Source organism: Pogona vitticeps, chromosome 6 (assembly GCF_051106095.1).
Source record: "Pogona vitticeps strain Pit_001003342236 chromosome 6, PviZW2.1, whole genome shotgun sequence".
NCBI classification, from domain to species: domain Eukaryota; kingdom Metazoa; phylum Chordata; class Lepidosauria; order Squamata; family Agamidae; genus Pogona; species Pogona vitticeps.
In genome coordinates, this window is record NC_135788.1 from 37235001 (window position 1) to 37251029 (window position 16029).

Here is a 16029-nt window from a genome sequence, read left to right on the forward strand (position 1 = left end):
AACAATAGTTTTTGAAGGGGTTTAGAACTGAGTTGCCTAGTAAAAATCTAAACCAGTCCTGAAACAGATGGTGAAATTACCAGCTCAGCTACATTCACGTTAGTTAACAGCTTCTTAGATCTCAATGTCTGTGGAAAATTTCTCCAAACTAAGCAGTATAATGTAACCACTTTTAAAAATCCAGCTAGAAAAACGCTAATCTTCTGAGTTAAACCTTGAAAGCATTTTAGACCTTTCTCACTATATCTTTCTCACATGTTCACCTATCTTACCTCTGATATTTGTGTCTTTTAAATAAAATACTGCTGTAGAGCAGATTTTGTACTGCAGTGCTCTGAACAGAAACTATTTTAATGTTATCTTAGTATGTTTTCTTCTGAGATATTCAACTGGCAATGTGGTCTTGCTACGTTTATGACAACAGAGATAATTACTCATTCCAGGACGTTTTGAAAAAAAGAGGTTTTGCCTTACTCAAATAAAGGCTCTATAAATGAATGTGTTTGTCTGTGTTTGGGGATGAGGTCCATGAGATGCCAAGGAACTTTCCTGTTGTATGAATATTGTAAGTCACTAGAATGTTTTATACTTCCATATGGATTTCAGCAAGCATTCCACAGCAGGAGCAGCATTCTCTCTTTCATGTACCACATTACTTTGATAAATGACTGACGGCTGTGTTTGATTTTTACCTTTTAACTGTTTGTTTTTAACATATACTGTATATCTATTCTAGGGAGGGGAATCATTTTCTAATGATACATACTAATGATAATCACTAACTAAGGTAATATTGTTCCGATAAAACAGTTTGCTTCCTTTAAGAAACATTCCTAGAACTGGAAATGCCTTAAAAAAAACCCACACACACCATAATTCAATAGTGTAGCAATCTTTTCACTAAAGCAAATCTGAGCTATTTCATAGCTCTGGGGCACACTTCAAGTACTTTGACAGAAGAAGGGGGGAACGGCGGAAATGTTCCTTTATGAGCAAGTAGAGGCAAATCTTCCTGTTTCAACAGAGACCTCTTGTCACATTTTCTGTAGCTTGCCAGAAGAATCTGCACACTACGAATCTGATAGGGGTGCAGGCCTAGCCTTTAGTCAGTCCTTTAGCCCATTGTATCTGTTTCCTCCTGTCCTCTTCAATGGTAAATTTAAAAAGACCTCTAGATTCTGAGTGGTAGATCATTGTCTTATCCATGACTGGGGGTTTGAATGCAGCCATATCCGGTTGTCAAATAAAGCCAAAAACTTTCTTTCTGAGGGAGTGGGGGCTGGGGAGTAAAAGGAGAATTGTGTCTCCAACGGAAGTGAACTGCACTTCTGTTGGATGTGCCCTAAATTTCATGCTCAGCATTGGCCTCCTTCTTTCATAATCTCTAGAGAGCCCTTGGGTACAAAAAGCCATTATGTTAATTGGCTTGCAAATTTGTTAAATGTGCAGAATGGGCTAAAGGTCACTTCATATGCAGTAGATCATGGCACAGAGAGCGATAAGTGCTTGGTAGTGCTTTGGTGCAATGGAAAAATGAAGAACTGCACCTGTACATAGGGACGAATGTACATTTTCATGGCCATATATAAGGCTGCTGCTTTATTATCCTTGAAGGCAACATGGCATATATGGGTTGCAACTGCAACCCATACATAAGACTAATGCTTTAGCATAGGTTTTAGTGCTGGATTTAGGTGACCAAATACTAATCATTTCCTAGATATTCGCCATTCATTCTCTGCTTTTCTCTTGCCTGAAAGCTACAGTCAATTTATTCTTGTTTGCCTTATTTCAGCATTTGGCAACTAAATTGTCCTTCATGCTGCATATTAGTTCTCTGTCCTCTTCTACCAGTTTATATTACTTTTCACTTCTATCCTTTCTATTGTACATTGTCCCTACTTTGATTGACCTGCTGCCTATTTTCCAGTGGGGGCTACTACCCACTGCAAGTGGTAGAGTTGAGTCAAGGGGTCTCACCTTAGGCAGAGCCAACTATATTTAGTTTTCTTCTAAACTTATTCTTTCATAAAGACTTGAAGGGCATGTAAGCAATACAATGCAAGTATATAACATTTAAATAAACATTGACATTTCAGAGGCAGAGAACTTAATCACATGACAGTGACCATGATTCTGAGGGACAGTTAGGATCTAGTCTTCACAGCACGTGAAACAACTCCTTTATGTTCACATTTGTCTGCTACTGCAACAATATGTAGCATGGAAAAAGAGAACAGAGTTGGGTGGAACAGGGGCAAACTTATCTGGAGCCCCATTATTCTGTTTCACCAGTAGTAAATCATGGCATGAAAAAGAGAAACTATGGAAACTTCTATGCAGGTCATTTAATCAGCAGTTTGCATAAGATCTAGCATAGATATAATTGAATTTGAAACCGACAACTATACAATGCAAAGCTAAGTCTGGTGGGGAATAATCTCTTTTTATGTGGAGTTGTCTTTTTTTTAGTTCAGCTGGCAAGAGTGGTTTAAGATTTGCTCTGCAGTAGCAGTGCTTTTCTTGGGTTTCTGCCATGTGTGATTGCCTGATCTGATACAAAGGGGCACTCATGGGGTTGTCATTTTTTCTCAAAACAGCACCTGTTGTCTCCAAATAGGGTTTTAGAAAAAGTGTTTTAACCAAATTATGGCTAAGCCACTTTGAAAAAATAAATTTCAAAAAGTGGTGGAAATTGCCAATTAGCGCCTTGTCAGATCAATGATGCAGTTGGCTAGTGCACAACCAGAGTGAAAAGAAAGTCTTTCATGAGAAACTGGGTGACTAATGTGATTTTACCCATGGAAACCAGCAAGGACTTGCTTTGAAAAACTATGGATCACAGCAGATCTAACTGTGCTTTTCCTGTTATATAGTTGCTCCCTGAGATGTGGCTTGACACTTAAAGGCTAGAAGTGTAAGAGTGGGTGATCTACAGATCATCATTCAAGATCTAGCTGTAGTAACCTCTGTTGCATGGAAAAAGACAAATTAGGATTGCAGTAATTAAGAAATAAAACAGAATAAATGGAAGGGAAATGTGAAGATAAATGGAAGGAAAAGCAAAAGATGTTGCAAAGAGTTTGCTGAGGATCTTCCCCTCACAGTTTCTTACCACATCCTTGCTATGTCCAGTAAATAATAACTAGGAGTGATGGGAACTGGAGTTCAGAATCATTGTTAAGGCCATAAGTACCCAGTCTTGTGTTAATGCATTCATGGGTCCCTATTTCTAAGCAACAGTGCACAGGACTGGGCTGAAGCAAAGACACAGAGATGCTAGTGTATATGTGGAAGCAGCTTACACTGGGAAGAAAAGGGTAAGTATGCCACATCGTATGAGTGGTATTCCATTTACAGGTCTCTAGGTTCACATGTTGTGACAGTGCAGTAGCATAGTATTTATGGTTGAAAATAAAAATGGTGTTTTCTGCAATATGATATTGTAAGAACGAGATGTCCATTTTCATATAGCTGATTTGGATGGGGTGGGGGAAGAAAAAGAATGAAGGCTGTATACTGAGTTATAAATGGCGACCATTCCCCAAGAGTTCTCATTTACACTTCAAGTATTTAGGAAAGAAAAGGAGAAAGGGATCAATTTAAATTGATACTGTTTTTAAAGCTGGTTGAAGCAGGCCAATACTGTAAATTTAGGGCTATGTATTCCTTCCTGATTTTAGAAACTCCAGAAATATTTTAAATGTGAACCAGAAAGTAAATTATGCCTGACAATGTTTTCAAAATTTGCTGTATAATGAACACACACATAAATACTGTATCTGTTCTTAATACAAAACTCAACTGAACAGCCATGTATTGCTGTTTTCCCCAAGATTTCTTTTATGTTTTTCACTCCTCCTTTTTTGAAACCCAAGTATTTATTTGTGTTCTAGATAGGCAGATTCTTTTATCTTATAGCATACTCTATACTAAAGCAGATAGCATTCTGAAATTATGGTACAGCCTTGGGGGGAAAATCCCTCTTTGCTACACAATATTATTTTTGGAGGAATAGCTCTTAATGAATTGTAGACCAAAAAAAGAGATAGGAATGGCTGCTTGATCTTCAGCAATTAACTTTTTGGTTTCTAGGTCTCAATTCCACATGCTACAAACCTGTAAATAAAAATGAGAGGCCAGCCTTTGAGAGCACCCTGTTGGCAAGCAGTAGAACGGCTCTCAATTTTGTGTGTTTATTTGACGTTGCCAAGAGCTCATCGTTGGTAACTCTACTTTGTGCAAATTATTAATTACCATGGAAGCTGTTGTCTGTCTTGGCTTCCTTTGTGGTTTCACCGTTTTAATATTCTTTCAAAATGTGTTAGACATGACAAATCCAATTTCATAGCATTGTAGTAGTGACAAAACAAAGCTGATAAACTGACTCACAGAATGTGTATCTTCCAATTTCAGTTATAACATACATCACTCTTTTTACCGTTTGTCTCAAAAAAGTAGAAAGGGATAATTGAAGCACAACAGTCAAAAGCTGTTGATCAACAGATAATATAGTAGGTAAAGTGGCGGTCATTTGGGCCTTCAGTTGTTTTGATCTACAACTCTCCTCAGCTCTATACAGCATGGAAGAAGATTGAAGGAACTGCGACAACCCCTCGAACATATCTTATCCCTAAAAGTCCATGGAACAATACAGCAACCATTGTCATTTTGCACAAGTTGTGTTATTTGCATTAGAATGTAATTTAGCACAATTTTGCATACTTTGTGCAAACAGAGCTTTTTCATTCCCTCTAGCCTTCCCTTGTTATGAGTACAACATACCTCCCCCCCCCCCAAGTTGACCAGTATAATTTTGCAATTCCTCACCTACACAAGTGAGACAAACAATGGCTAAAATCTTTCCGGTGTTAGCATTAGGTTTGTGAGACACACTGTAGTTAATCATGGTTAATTTATGAGGTGCCAGTGTGTCCTTTGGTCAGATTCCTGGTCACATGCTAGATGGCGGAATCTAGATGCATCCCAGCAGCTCATCAGCTGGCTGTGACAAGTTACCCAAACCCTACACAAACACCAATAGTATTATGGCCAAGTAGTTATAGTCTAACAGAGGGCAATGGAACCTGGTAGTTAACGGGAAAGAGCTAGTGTGTTTATCCTTTTTTTTATATGTTTAGTAACATCCAGAACACCAGAATAGGTGCTAGTTCCCAGCTTTTTATATCTTAGGGTGTGATTAGCTGGCTGCAAAGGCATGCACCTGGTTGCAACAGAAAGGGTTTATTTATTTATTTATTTATTTATTGGACTTATATACCGCCCCATAGCGCTACAAGCACTCTCCGGGCGGTTTACAATTTTTAATTATACAGGCTACACATTGCCCCCCCAGCAAGCTGGGTACTCATTTTACCGACCTCGGAAGGATGGAAGGCTGAGTCAACCTTGAGCCGGCTACCTGGGATTTGAACCCCAGGTCGTGAGCACAGTTTTAGCTTGCAGTACAGCGTTTTAACCACTGCGCCACGAGGCAATATCCCTTAAAGCAACTCTTCCATCTGCTGGGGAATCACTCTAGCCTGACCCACAAAAGTGGAAGCCCTACATCTGGTCCAAAAAAGGTCCAGCTTGGGCACAGATTGGGGGTGGGCTGGAGCTAATGGTCCAAATTGCAATCTGTTTCCCGTATGTGATGATCACACCCTAACATTTTACTGATCACTCTGTCAAAGAACCTAAGTTTCACCATCACTGAAACAAAAAGCACATTTCCCCCAATAAATACTGTTATATGCTCGCAGGAATCCTATGATTACATTTATAAATTTTGTTAAGTTTTAAGGACATAAAAAATGTTCCTATACAGCTGTGAGTAAAAACAAACCAATATGATAGTTCTGTTTCTGGCTGAAAATCATAATACTTGTATTAATTATCATGGACCACCACCTAGGCTACATTTACACCTAAAAATCAGTGCCTTTGCCTGCTTTAGACCTGTAGAGGGTGTCTGACCTATAACTTGGAAATCTCTAATATGAGGGAATTCTCACAAGGCTCATAATCACCCATGACATAAATGTAATCTTCTTCTCCAAAAATCATCATTCAGTTTTGTGTATGCAAGCAAAAGCTTTAAAAAACATGTTCATGAACAACACAATTTGCATTCAGGTCCATTCTAGAAAATGCATGTTGGAAAATACGTTGTGTGTAAGAATCCAAAGAAGATTATTATCTGTTCCAGTAACAGGAATTTTGTAATAATGTGCTTTGCACCTCCTTTCATTCTTTAAACCAGTGGTTCCCAACTTTGGATCCCCCGATGCTTTTGGACTGAAACGATCAGAAACCTTCATTAGTAACTGTGCTGCCCAGTTTTTCTGGGAATTGCAGTCCAAGAACATCTGGGGACACAAGATTGGAAACCACTAGTTTAAACTCTTTTTGGAGTTCTTTTAATGTATTAACTCCTGTTGCACCTCGTGGAAACAACTTCCAAATATTAGTTATGCATTTTTTTTCCACGGAAGATTTCATTAATTCAGAATTCCTGACCACAAGATATAATGCTGGTCACCAGCTCAGATGGCTTTAAAAGAGAGTTAGAAAGATTAATGGAGAACATTGATGCTACCATTCACAACAGCTTATGCACCATGCCTCTGTTCTTGGAGAACAGTGGCGAGAGAAGGCTACTGCCCTCATAATATTGCTTATGAGGTTCTTCCTGTAGACATCTGGTCGGAAACTGACATTGCAGTCCTGTTCATTTCTATGCAGAAGGAAATCCCACTAAGTTCAACAACATATATTCTCTGTTGGATAAGTATAGGATTGCCGTATAAATGCAACTCTTTTTCTCTCAGTCTTTTTATCGTCTTTTTATTTTTAATGGACAATAAAGGGCTGCTATCTCAACTGCACATTATATTATAAATCACAGTGTTTTTCTGTTCTGATATTCATTGTAATGGAGAACAATTGGCATTTGGAGTGTGTGCTGTAAATATGGAATTTAATTTGAGAGGCATTTTTTGGAGCTGGTTTACACAACTATTCTGTATCATTTGGATCACATCTCATATTTTCTGTCCTCCTCCTCTTCCTCTTTCTCCTCCATTTATTAGATCTTTCAAGCCTAAGAACAAGCCTTTGTAAGAACAGTTTATTAGAAGTTATTTCAATAAATAAATATACTTCGGTTTGATTGTATTTCTATATTCCGGGCAACGTTTATATATAATTACACACAGCTCCAGTAAAGCACTATAGAGAATTTTAACTCTCAGCCATCAATCATGCTAAGACCTATTAAGGGTACCCCAGATGTGCGATTCCTCCCAGCATCCAGACCGATTTGGAAATATTTTAATCCAGGAAAATGTGGGTGATAGACCCTTTACCATAGCAGCATAAACAGCCACACGTGTAATAATAATTATTCCTGTATTGTGTACATGTGGAAATTTTATATGTTTTCAAAACAAGCACCTTTGCAGGATAGAAGGAAAAAAACATCATACTCCATTTAATTGCAGTGATCCTGAAAATTGGTGGAAGGGTTTACTCAGGCTGGGAGAAAGGTTGGTAATAACGTTTGCCATTAACTCTTTGTTTACTGTTTTTAAACTATACTTGTCTCAGAGCAATTCTAAGCAGCTGGTCATATTAAGGGACTAACAGCACAAACATAAATACATTCAAAAGTTCTTCTCAGCAATAGCGAAATAAATTGTTGCGGTGGTAGGAGTTCTTATAGGCAGGGGGCTACCTCAGATGTGTGAAATGGATGATGAAAACACCAAATATATAGAGGCTGGGGCTGAAATATACTGGAAGATGAACAGAGTGGGAAAAAAAAGTTATGGTCCATTATTCAGTAATAGAGTTCCAGAAATGGAAGGGAAGTATCCAGTGAAGCTGGGAAGGGCAGATTGATTCTCCTACTTTAGTTTCTCTTTTGACCTTCTCCTCCCAACTGGCTCTGCTTTGGAGGGGTGGTGAGAAATTCAGTGGAACTGGATTTTGGGGAGCATGGAGAGCTGCAGAAGCAGAAAATATGAATGTTCAGTTGCAGCCACCTGAGAAATATTTGACTTAGACCAGTGGAATGCTACACATATTCATTACTCTGGGCCACTGTTGATTAGGATAACTATAAACAAATAAGATATAAATTAATTTGGTGATGTGAGAGCTTTCAGAGAAGGCTTAGGGCTCATCCACACTGGCAAAATAGCTCATGATTTGGATCGTTTTGACGCTGTTTGTTTTATGGTATTCACATATGTTTTTACTTAGGGCGATCCACCCCGCCCCTTTTCAAAAGCTGTCCTACTCCTTTTTGGCACAGTGATAAGGTTGCAGGTTTTTTTGAGGGGGCATTATTTGGAACATTCCTACTTAAGCCATTTTGTAGCCTGTGGAGATGGTTAATTTGCACCCAAATAGAGCTATGTTGTCTGAGATGATAATCCTATGACATATTTGGTGGGTTGTGGCACTGAAAGGGATGATAGAGAACCCCACTTCCTCTATTTACATCTACTCTACCTTTTAATTTTTTAAAATATATTTTTCCTATTGATGTCATGCTATTCTAGATAAATGAAATGCATTGATGGCATTATGTGTGCCATGTTAGGTAGATGCATTGTTGTTTCACTGTATCGCTTACTTTATTTAACAAAAATAAAAAAGTAAAAAAGTAAAGTGACCACATCCCATTGAATAATTGCCGTGGGAAGAGGTGGGGGAAAGGATCTATGTGCAACCCCACCCCCCAATTCATCAACAGATGACATCATCTCTCCCTCCCCTCATTATTTTTGGCTTAGTGGTTGCTTGGGGGGGAGGAGGTGTGTGGAAAGTAAATAAAAGCAACCACTGGGGAAACCAGCTGGATTGGGGACCGGCTTTTCTCAAACACACACCACACACAACCTCCTGAAGAATAAAGCACCTATCTTTGAGTCACCTGTTCAGACATTTATAACTCACCAGTGGTGCCATCACCAGTTCCTCATTGCAGCCTCACAGACAGAGTTGGGGGGAGGACTGACTAATTGACTTCATGGACACAGGGCCCCCACAAAGGAGCACAGCCCAAGCAGAGGTGCAGCTGAGGAAGAAGATGGGGAAAGGGAGAGTTTACCATCCTTCCATCTCCCCAACCTTCAACCCAACGGGTTCCCCTCATGCTGTTACTGCTGGTATTGTCACTGTGGGCTTGCTGTGTTGCTGCTGTCCTCTGCTGCTATTGTTGCTGCCTCCATATTCATGAGGAAACCAGTTAAATCTTACTCTTGAGTAATCTGCTGATCCAGAGACCTGTCTGGACTCTTATATGAGAAAAAAATTTCACTCTGCATGAATGGAAGGCTTGCTCCACTGAGACTTATAATAGATAATACTAAAGAGAAGAACCTTTTAGGCACAAAGCAGACGGCTCCAATTTCCCCTGGCTGGATGTGTTTATAGTGTTCCTCTGTACCCCCTCTTTAACATAACTGTAAAAACAGAAAAGGTTCTCTTTGACCTAATCTAGCAGAGAGTTAGCAATGTATGGCTACAGGCTATTTTTTTATATCAGGCTGGACATAACTAGAGACAATACAGACCACCATGTGAACATAAGAACCAGTCATTGTTTGTTATGGGCCCAGGCTGACACATGCTTTGGGTCTGCATAATTTCTTGGCTGCTTTATGTGCAAAGAGAGCAGATGTAAAGCTTCTTGGCCTGCTGTTTTCAGCATTCGTCTGCATTTTGGAGAGTCAAGTGTTACGTGCCCCCTCTTGGTTAATAACAGGTAACTAAGTGATTGATAATTAGGGATAAATTTGTATCTTTTGCTTTCTTCTCAGTTCAAATGTTTTGAGTTTCTGAAGTTGTTTTCATTTTGTTTATAAGAAAACCTTCCCAAAGCATGTCGCAGAATGCTTTTAAATAAAGGGTTTAATAAAAATGACATTTAAAGTCCTCAAAATGGCCTTTTGTCCACTCCTTGCCTCTTGCACTAAATCCTCTGAAGTGTATAAGGGGAAATGAGGTGTAGTTATGTGATCGGGTTCAGTTTCAAATTTTGACAACTCCTCATTTTGCGCGGGAAATATCACAGGAGATGTCTTCTTAACTCTAACATCTTTATCTTTATTATTTACATGATTATTGGCATTATTCATAATTGGGCCAAAAATACTTAACTCAGGCAACATGCCATAACTGTCCATCACACATTCCCTCTCAAAGTCTGTTGAACTCACAGGGGTGCTGGGCCAAATCTCTCCGCTTTGGTAAGTTTCCGAAGGGGTGCACTCCTCACTGTACAAATGATGCCACAGCATGGGTGTCGGGCCCAGTCTCCCTCAGAAGGAGGAGTGTTGTATCAGGAATCTGGGCGAATCACCTGTCTTCCTCTCCCTTTATTCTTGGGAAACACTATCACCATTCTAGAGTCTCATGCCTCACTTCACCCAATTCCTTAGGGATAGGGTCTGGAAGCAATCCCCCCAACTTCAGATTAGGAAAGTCTCTTAATAATTCCTGGGTCTTTATCCTCTCATATTCCCTCAGCCTTTCCAGTTCCCTCTTATGTTTCCACAACTCTAATTCAACCTTGAACCATCACTCTTTCTGGCTACTTATACCCTCTTTCCAAACTGACAACTCTTGCTCCTCCCCTTTCTGGTTCCCATGCTCCTCCACCAAACATATTTCAGACTTCCCATTTTGCTCTGCTCTTGCCCCCTCCTCGGTCAAGTTGTCCTTTGAGTCCGTTTCTACACCGGTGCTTTCTGGCTTCCTCCGTCCCTCTCCGCCCTCTGTCTCGTGAGATGGCACACTCTCCTCTGGACCTCCTTCACTTTTTTTTCTTGAAATTAGTTCTTTAATTGCAGCCTCTAGAATTCCCCCACCTACATGGCTAGTGGAGGATTTTAAGAGATTTAGCCTAGAAGCTGTTCTTGTTACTGTTGAAGTCTAAACATCTGGGGTTTCTGGGGAGCATAATGTAGACAAACAGAAGCTTGCCTAGTATATATTGTTTGATGCAACCCTTACTTACGCAGAGACTGTGTCTGGTGGCACATAAAATTTCTAGGAAAGATCGGCGTATATGAAACTACACTCTTGTCTGCTTCAGCTTCACAGCTCTTTTCTGCAGATGTGGGTGAAAATTTTACATTCCTTCAACATTTTTTGTATACTTCCCCATGGAAGACTTATGACCTTAATGAAAATTTTGCAGGGCCCAGCATCTGACTTAAGCTCAATGGATGCGTGACAATTAAGCTGTCCAATTTTTTCAGGTCTTTTTTTTCCTGTTTAGGGTTAATCACAAGGTTGAAAACTTGGCAACATTCAGTCAGTTTGAAACTGAAGGCTGAAATGTCACTTTCAAAACAGGGTTAAGAAGGTCACACAGCTGCAAATAATAATAGCCCGATGAAAATCAGATTCTTACTGTAGCACACTTCAAGAATAACATAGGAACAGGAAACAAGCCTGTGTGATATTCTTTCCAGTAAAGCCATACACATTTTTGAGAGCTATTTTATTTTTTTTGTTTGCTTTTTTATGCAAAGATTGAAAAGCGCAGTTATTTCACACCATTCCTCTCCAGCACTCTCATACACAAAAAAGAGCAGCATGAAAAGTTGGGGGTGAACAGGAGTGAGAAGGAGTATCAAAATTAATTGAATGATGGTCATGCCAATGGGACCGCTGTTGCTTAATCTGCTTTGATCAAACAAGATCACACTTGTTCTTAAATTCTGTTAAACTTTACATTGAAAGTGTCACCATCCTCTTGCATTGTTTACATGTGCATTGGTACCTCAAGTCCCACATTTTGCATTTTATATTTGCTAATCTCGTGGCAAGAGTGTTCAGTGGTAATTAGGTGAAAAATGGCCCCAGGCATTCTGCTCTCCCTCAGTCAACCATCACCCCATCAAGACTTTTGAACATTTATTTTGCTCAAGGAAAATAATTTGTGTGTGTTCTGTGCTGTCAAGTCAGAACTAACTTACAACAATCTTAATAGGGTTTTGGAGGTAAGTGAGATATTTAAGGAGTGGTTTTACCAGTTCCACTCCCCCAGTGAGTTCTCTTGGCCAAGTGGGGATTTGAATCCTGTTGTCCAGAGTCCTAGTCCATCACTCTATCTACTACACCACACTGGGAATACAAGATTAATTTACACCAGCATATTTAAAATTTAGTTCCAATGTGTTCAGATCTCTGCCATGATGCACTTACTCATGGTCATCAGATGGCTGTTTGTGCTGGATGGCCAAATGTCTGCATCCTACTGCAAATGCTTAAGCAGCTTGTGAAAGAGACACAGATGGAAAAAAACTTAATTCACCCCTCCCCTTCATTATGTAAATTATTTGCCTTTATAAATACTAAACAACATGGAGTCCAAGACATTGTTTGGTTTAACCAAGCTAATACTTCTTTTAGTCTGAATGCCATGTAATCCCTCCCCCATATATGCCGACTGATAGTTTATTGGAAAGACAGCAGCACTTCAGAGGGCTTCCTCAGTCATGAAACATGCTTAAAATATTCTTTACATCAGTGGTTCCTAACCTTGGGTAACCCAGTTATTCTTGGACTACAGATCATAGAAATATACTGTAAAATTCACTACTAGCTGTGCTGGCCAAGGTTTCTGGGAGTTGCAGTCCAAGAACACCTGGGTTACCCAAGATTGGGAACTAGAGATGGGCACAAATTAAGTCATGCCCTTTAATACAAAGTTCTCTGTGTGGCACCACAGCTGCCATGCTTCCCCCCCACACACACACACCCTGACCAGCTTGGTCCATTCACAATCCATGATGCGCCTGCTAGGGTCCCCCTTCTCCAGTGGTGCTCCAATCCAGACAAGAGCTTGTGATGCCCTTCTGCATCTCCTCCACAGCCAATGTCTAGGGTGTTCCTCAGGGCTGCTGGAGGAGGTAGGGAAGGACAGCCCAAAATCCTGTCCGGAGTGGAGCATCACTGGAGGAAGTGGTGAGCAATGGATTGTGAGTGGGCCAGCTGGCCGGGAGTGGGGTGGGGAGGAAGGGAATGTGCAGCACCTGCAATGCCACATGGAGAATGTCATTGGAAGGGGCACAACTAAATTCATGCCCATATCTATTGGAAACCAGTGCTTTGCATGGTGACAATAGTGCTAACTTTACTTTCTTAGATAATATTAATATCTATATCAGAGGGGATGAGTGCCATGATTCTGATTAGTTGATAGCTCAAGGGGCGCATTCCCAGTGGTTTGGGATTAATGGGGGAGGAGCATTATCTAATAGGCTAATTTGTGTATTTAATTTTTTTAGTAATTTTAATGCTATAGATAGATAGATAGAAAGATAGAAAGATAGAAAGATAGAAAGATATATATATATATATATATATATATATATATATATATATATATATATATAGAGAGAGAGAGAGAGAGAGAGAGAGAGAGAGAGAGAGAGAGAGAGAGAGAGAGAGAGAGAGCGCATTATATAGTAGTATTTTATATACGTGTTGGGGACATGGGGCATAGGTTCTCCTAAAAACAAGATTGTTTCCCATGGCTTCTAGAGGGCGCAAGTGAATTTTTTAAAAGCAAAATCTATTCTATTCTTCTTAATAGACTGGGAGGATAGGTGTAGGAGGGTTGGGGCCTGTAAAAATGGCTTTTGGGGCTGTATGCAGCTCATGTGCCACATGGTGCACACCCCTGATGTCCATTAAATGCCACTCTCCTTTCCTTTGACAGAAACTGGCGTAATGCAACGTACATGGTATGTATGATTTGCATCTTAGACAGTGCCATAATTTTTTTTATTTGCTCAGTGACAAAGAGAGGGTTCAGAGGGATGTTCCTCCTGCTAAGTATAGTAGGGCTGGGGAACATGTAATCCTAAATGGGCTGTTGGACTTCAGCCCTGTCAGCCCTTGCCAACCCAGGCAAAGATGGGGGCTGGGGGGTGTTGTGGTGCAACCTCTAACAGCCCATGTTCCCTCCCTCAGTGGTTAATGGGCATTGTAACATTCTGACCAAGAGAATTAGTACACCTGTACCAGTGTTATTTGCCCTTGATCTTGCGGTTTGAGACTCTTGGGCCTGCAGATTTCTACACTAGATGTTCATGAGATTTCACAGAATGGGATGCAAAAATTGACTGAAAAGAGGGATTCGTTTTACAGCAGTCTACCGCAGTGAGCGAATTCGCCTAATTCCTTGCCGCTGTTGCCTCCCCCTTACCCAGCTTCACATAACTTGCACAAGGAGCTTGTTCCCCAACTTCTTGTAACACCAGTATTACCATTTCACATCTGTTGTTCTTTAATATCCAAATAGTCCAAACAGTTGTACATCCTGTGAGTCATTACAATGGAAGTTATTGCATGTTACCTTACTAAACCTGACCTTAGTTGTTTGTTTTATATAACTACACAGCAGTGGCTGATGGCTGGACTTACAACATGCTTTCTCTTCCTGTTGCTCTCTCTCTTTGGCATGCACGCGCATACCATGTAGTTACACATTGTGGGAGAGACCGTGAACCCTTTCAGTCCTTAGCGTCACATGATGCGATATAACATTGTTGTCTTAGGTAGTGAGGTGGATAAGCTGCCCTTCTATTCATAGTGAGGAAATCTGCTTCATGTACATCAGTCAGTTTGAATCCATACTGAAGATCACATAACCCTGTATTAAGCTGGCTCCCTCTGAAGTAGCTTTGTTTATATCATATTTCCACCAAGAGGTAAGGAGAACCTCAGTAGACATTAGGCTCAGATGTGTGCTGAAATATGTGCTCATAACCATGCAGTGTAACCTGAGCCACTGTAGACTTAAGGGATAGTATGGACAAGCTAACTCAAAATATTTTGCTGCCTGAGACAGAGAATCAAAAGGCACCCTCCCCCCTTACACACACTAGCCAACTTTGCATCAAATCCAGCATCTTCCACTTTCTGTGGGTACAGCACCCTAACTGAATGGGTGCAGGCTCTTTGTAGGCTAGTACACAACTGTTAGGATTTTAGTATTGATGTATTGAACCAATGAATTCTGTTTTCAGGATACAGCTAGTGGTGCTGAAGCCAAGTTTCTTTATGGGAAGAAGCAATTTTTTACTCTTCAAGGAGAGTGTCCATTTTATGTGTCCTTAATTTGGGGCAGCATGCAATTGCTTTGAGGTTTGAATCTCTTGTAAAAAAAATGACACAAGGTCGCTTTAGTGAGGGCATTCATTGCCTGAGGTGGTGAGGAACAGGGGGCAGCAGATTTATCACTTGTCCCCCACCCCAATCTGACAGGGCCCCAGCTGCTCCAAAATGTTGCTGCTGCGTACCTCCTTAAAGCTGGCATCGGGATCCATAGCTATCACTTTCTCTGCCTCTACTTCCTAGAGACCACTACTGTTGATATGTGCTTTGCTTGCTTACCTGTGCATGCACTGTACAAAAAACAGGGATACAAATGCGATGTTTCTCCTCAGATCAGGCCATGGTGGATGAACTGGCACCCCTGCATATTCTGTTCAGCAGTGGTAATGGGGCAGGGTATGCATTGTCCTGGTTATAGTTCCTTGGTTCTGAGAGTCTCTCAGAGCAGGGATTGATGTAAGAATTTGTCAGCTTGGTACAGCATATGGATTCCTCCTCTTCCTCCTTCTCCCCTCCTCCTATAGTGTTAGGGACAGAAAACAGGTGCCAGTTGTGGCCAGGGCACAACTACTGCTGTAACTCCTCTTTTCCCTTCCTGTGCTCACAGTAAGATTGGGACACACCTGCCAAAATGCCGCCTCACCATTCATCCTACATTAAAGTGGAGTTTTGCCTTTCTTGCTGCCATCACTGTTGACTCCCCCTATGGCAGGAGTGTGGTGGAAAACTTCCTCCCCTGATAGGGCTCTGTGTGCAACACATACTCTCTCATGGATGGTATTGAAGCAGCGCTTGAGCTGCCCCTTGTAATTGTGTTCAAAGAAGTTAGGAGTGTTTCACGTGCCATAGCAGGGGTGAGTATGATGCATACATCATACAAAA

General features: G+C 40.6%; 1 protein-coding gene across 3 annotated transcripts in view; it reads left to right on the forward strand.

Annotated features, from left to right (window-relative positions):
- CREB5 (cAMP responsive element binding protein 5) overlaps positions 1-16029 on the forward strand; it is a 295391-nt gene that overhangs the window by 42218 nt on the left and 237144 nt on the right. The gene's annotated exons all lie outside the window — the stretch shown is intronic.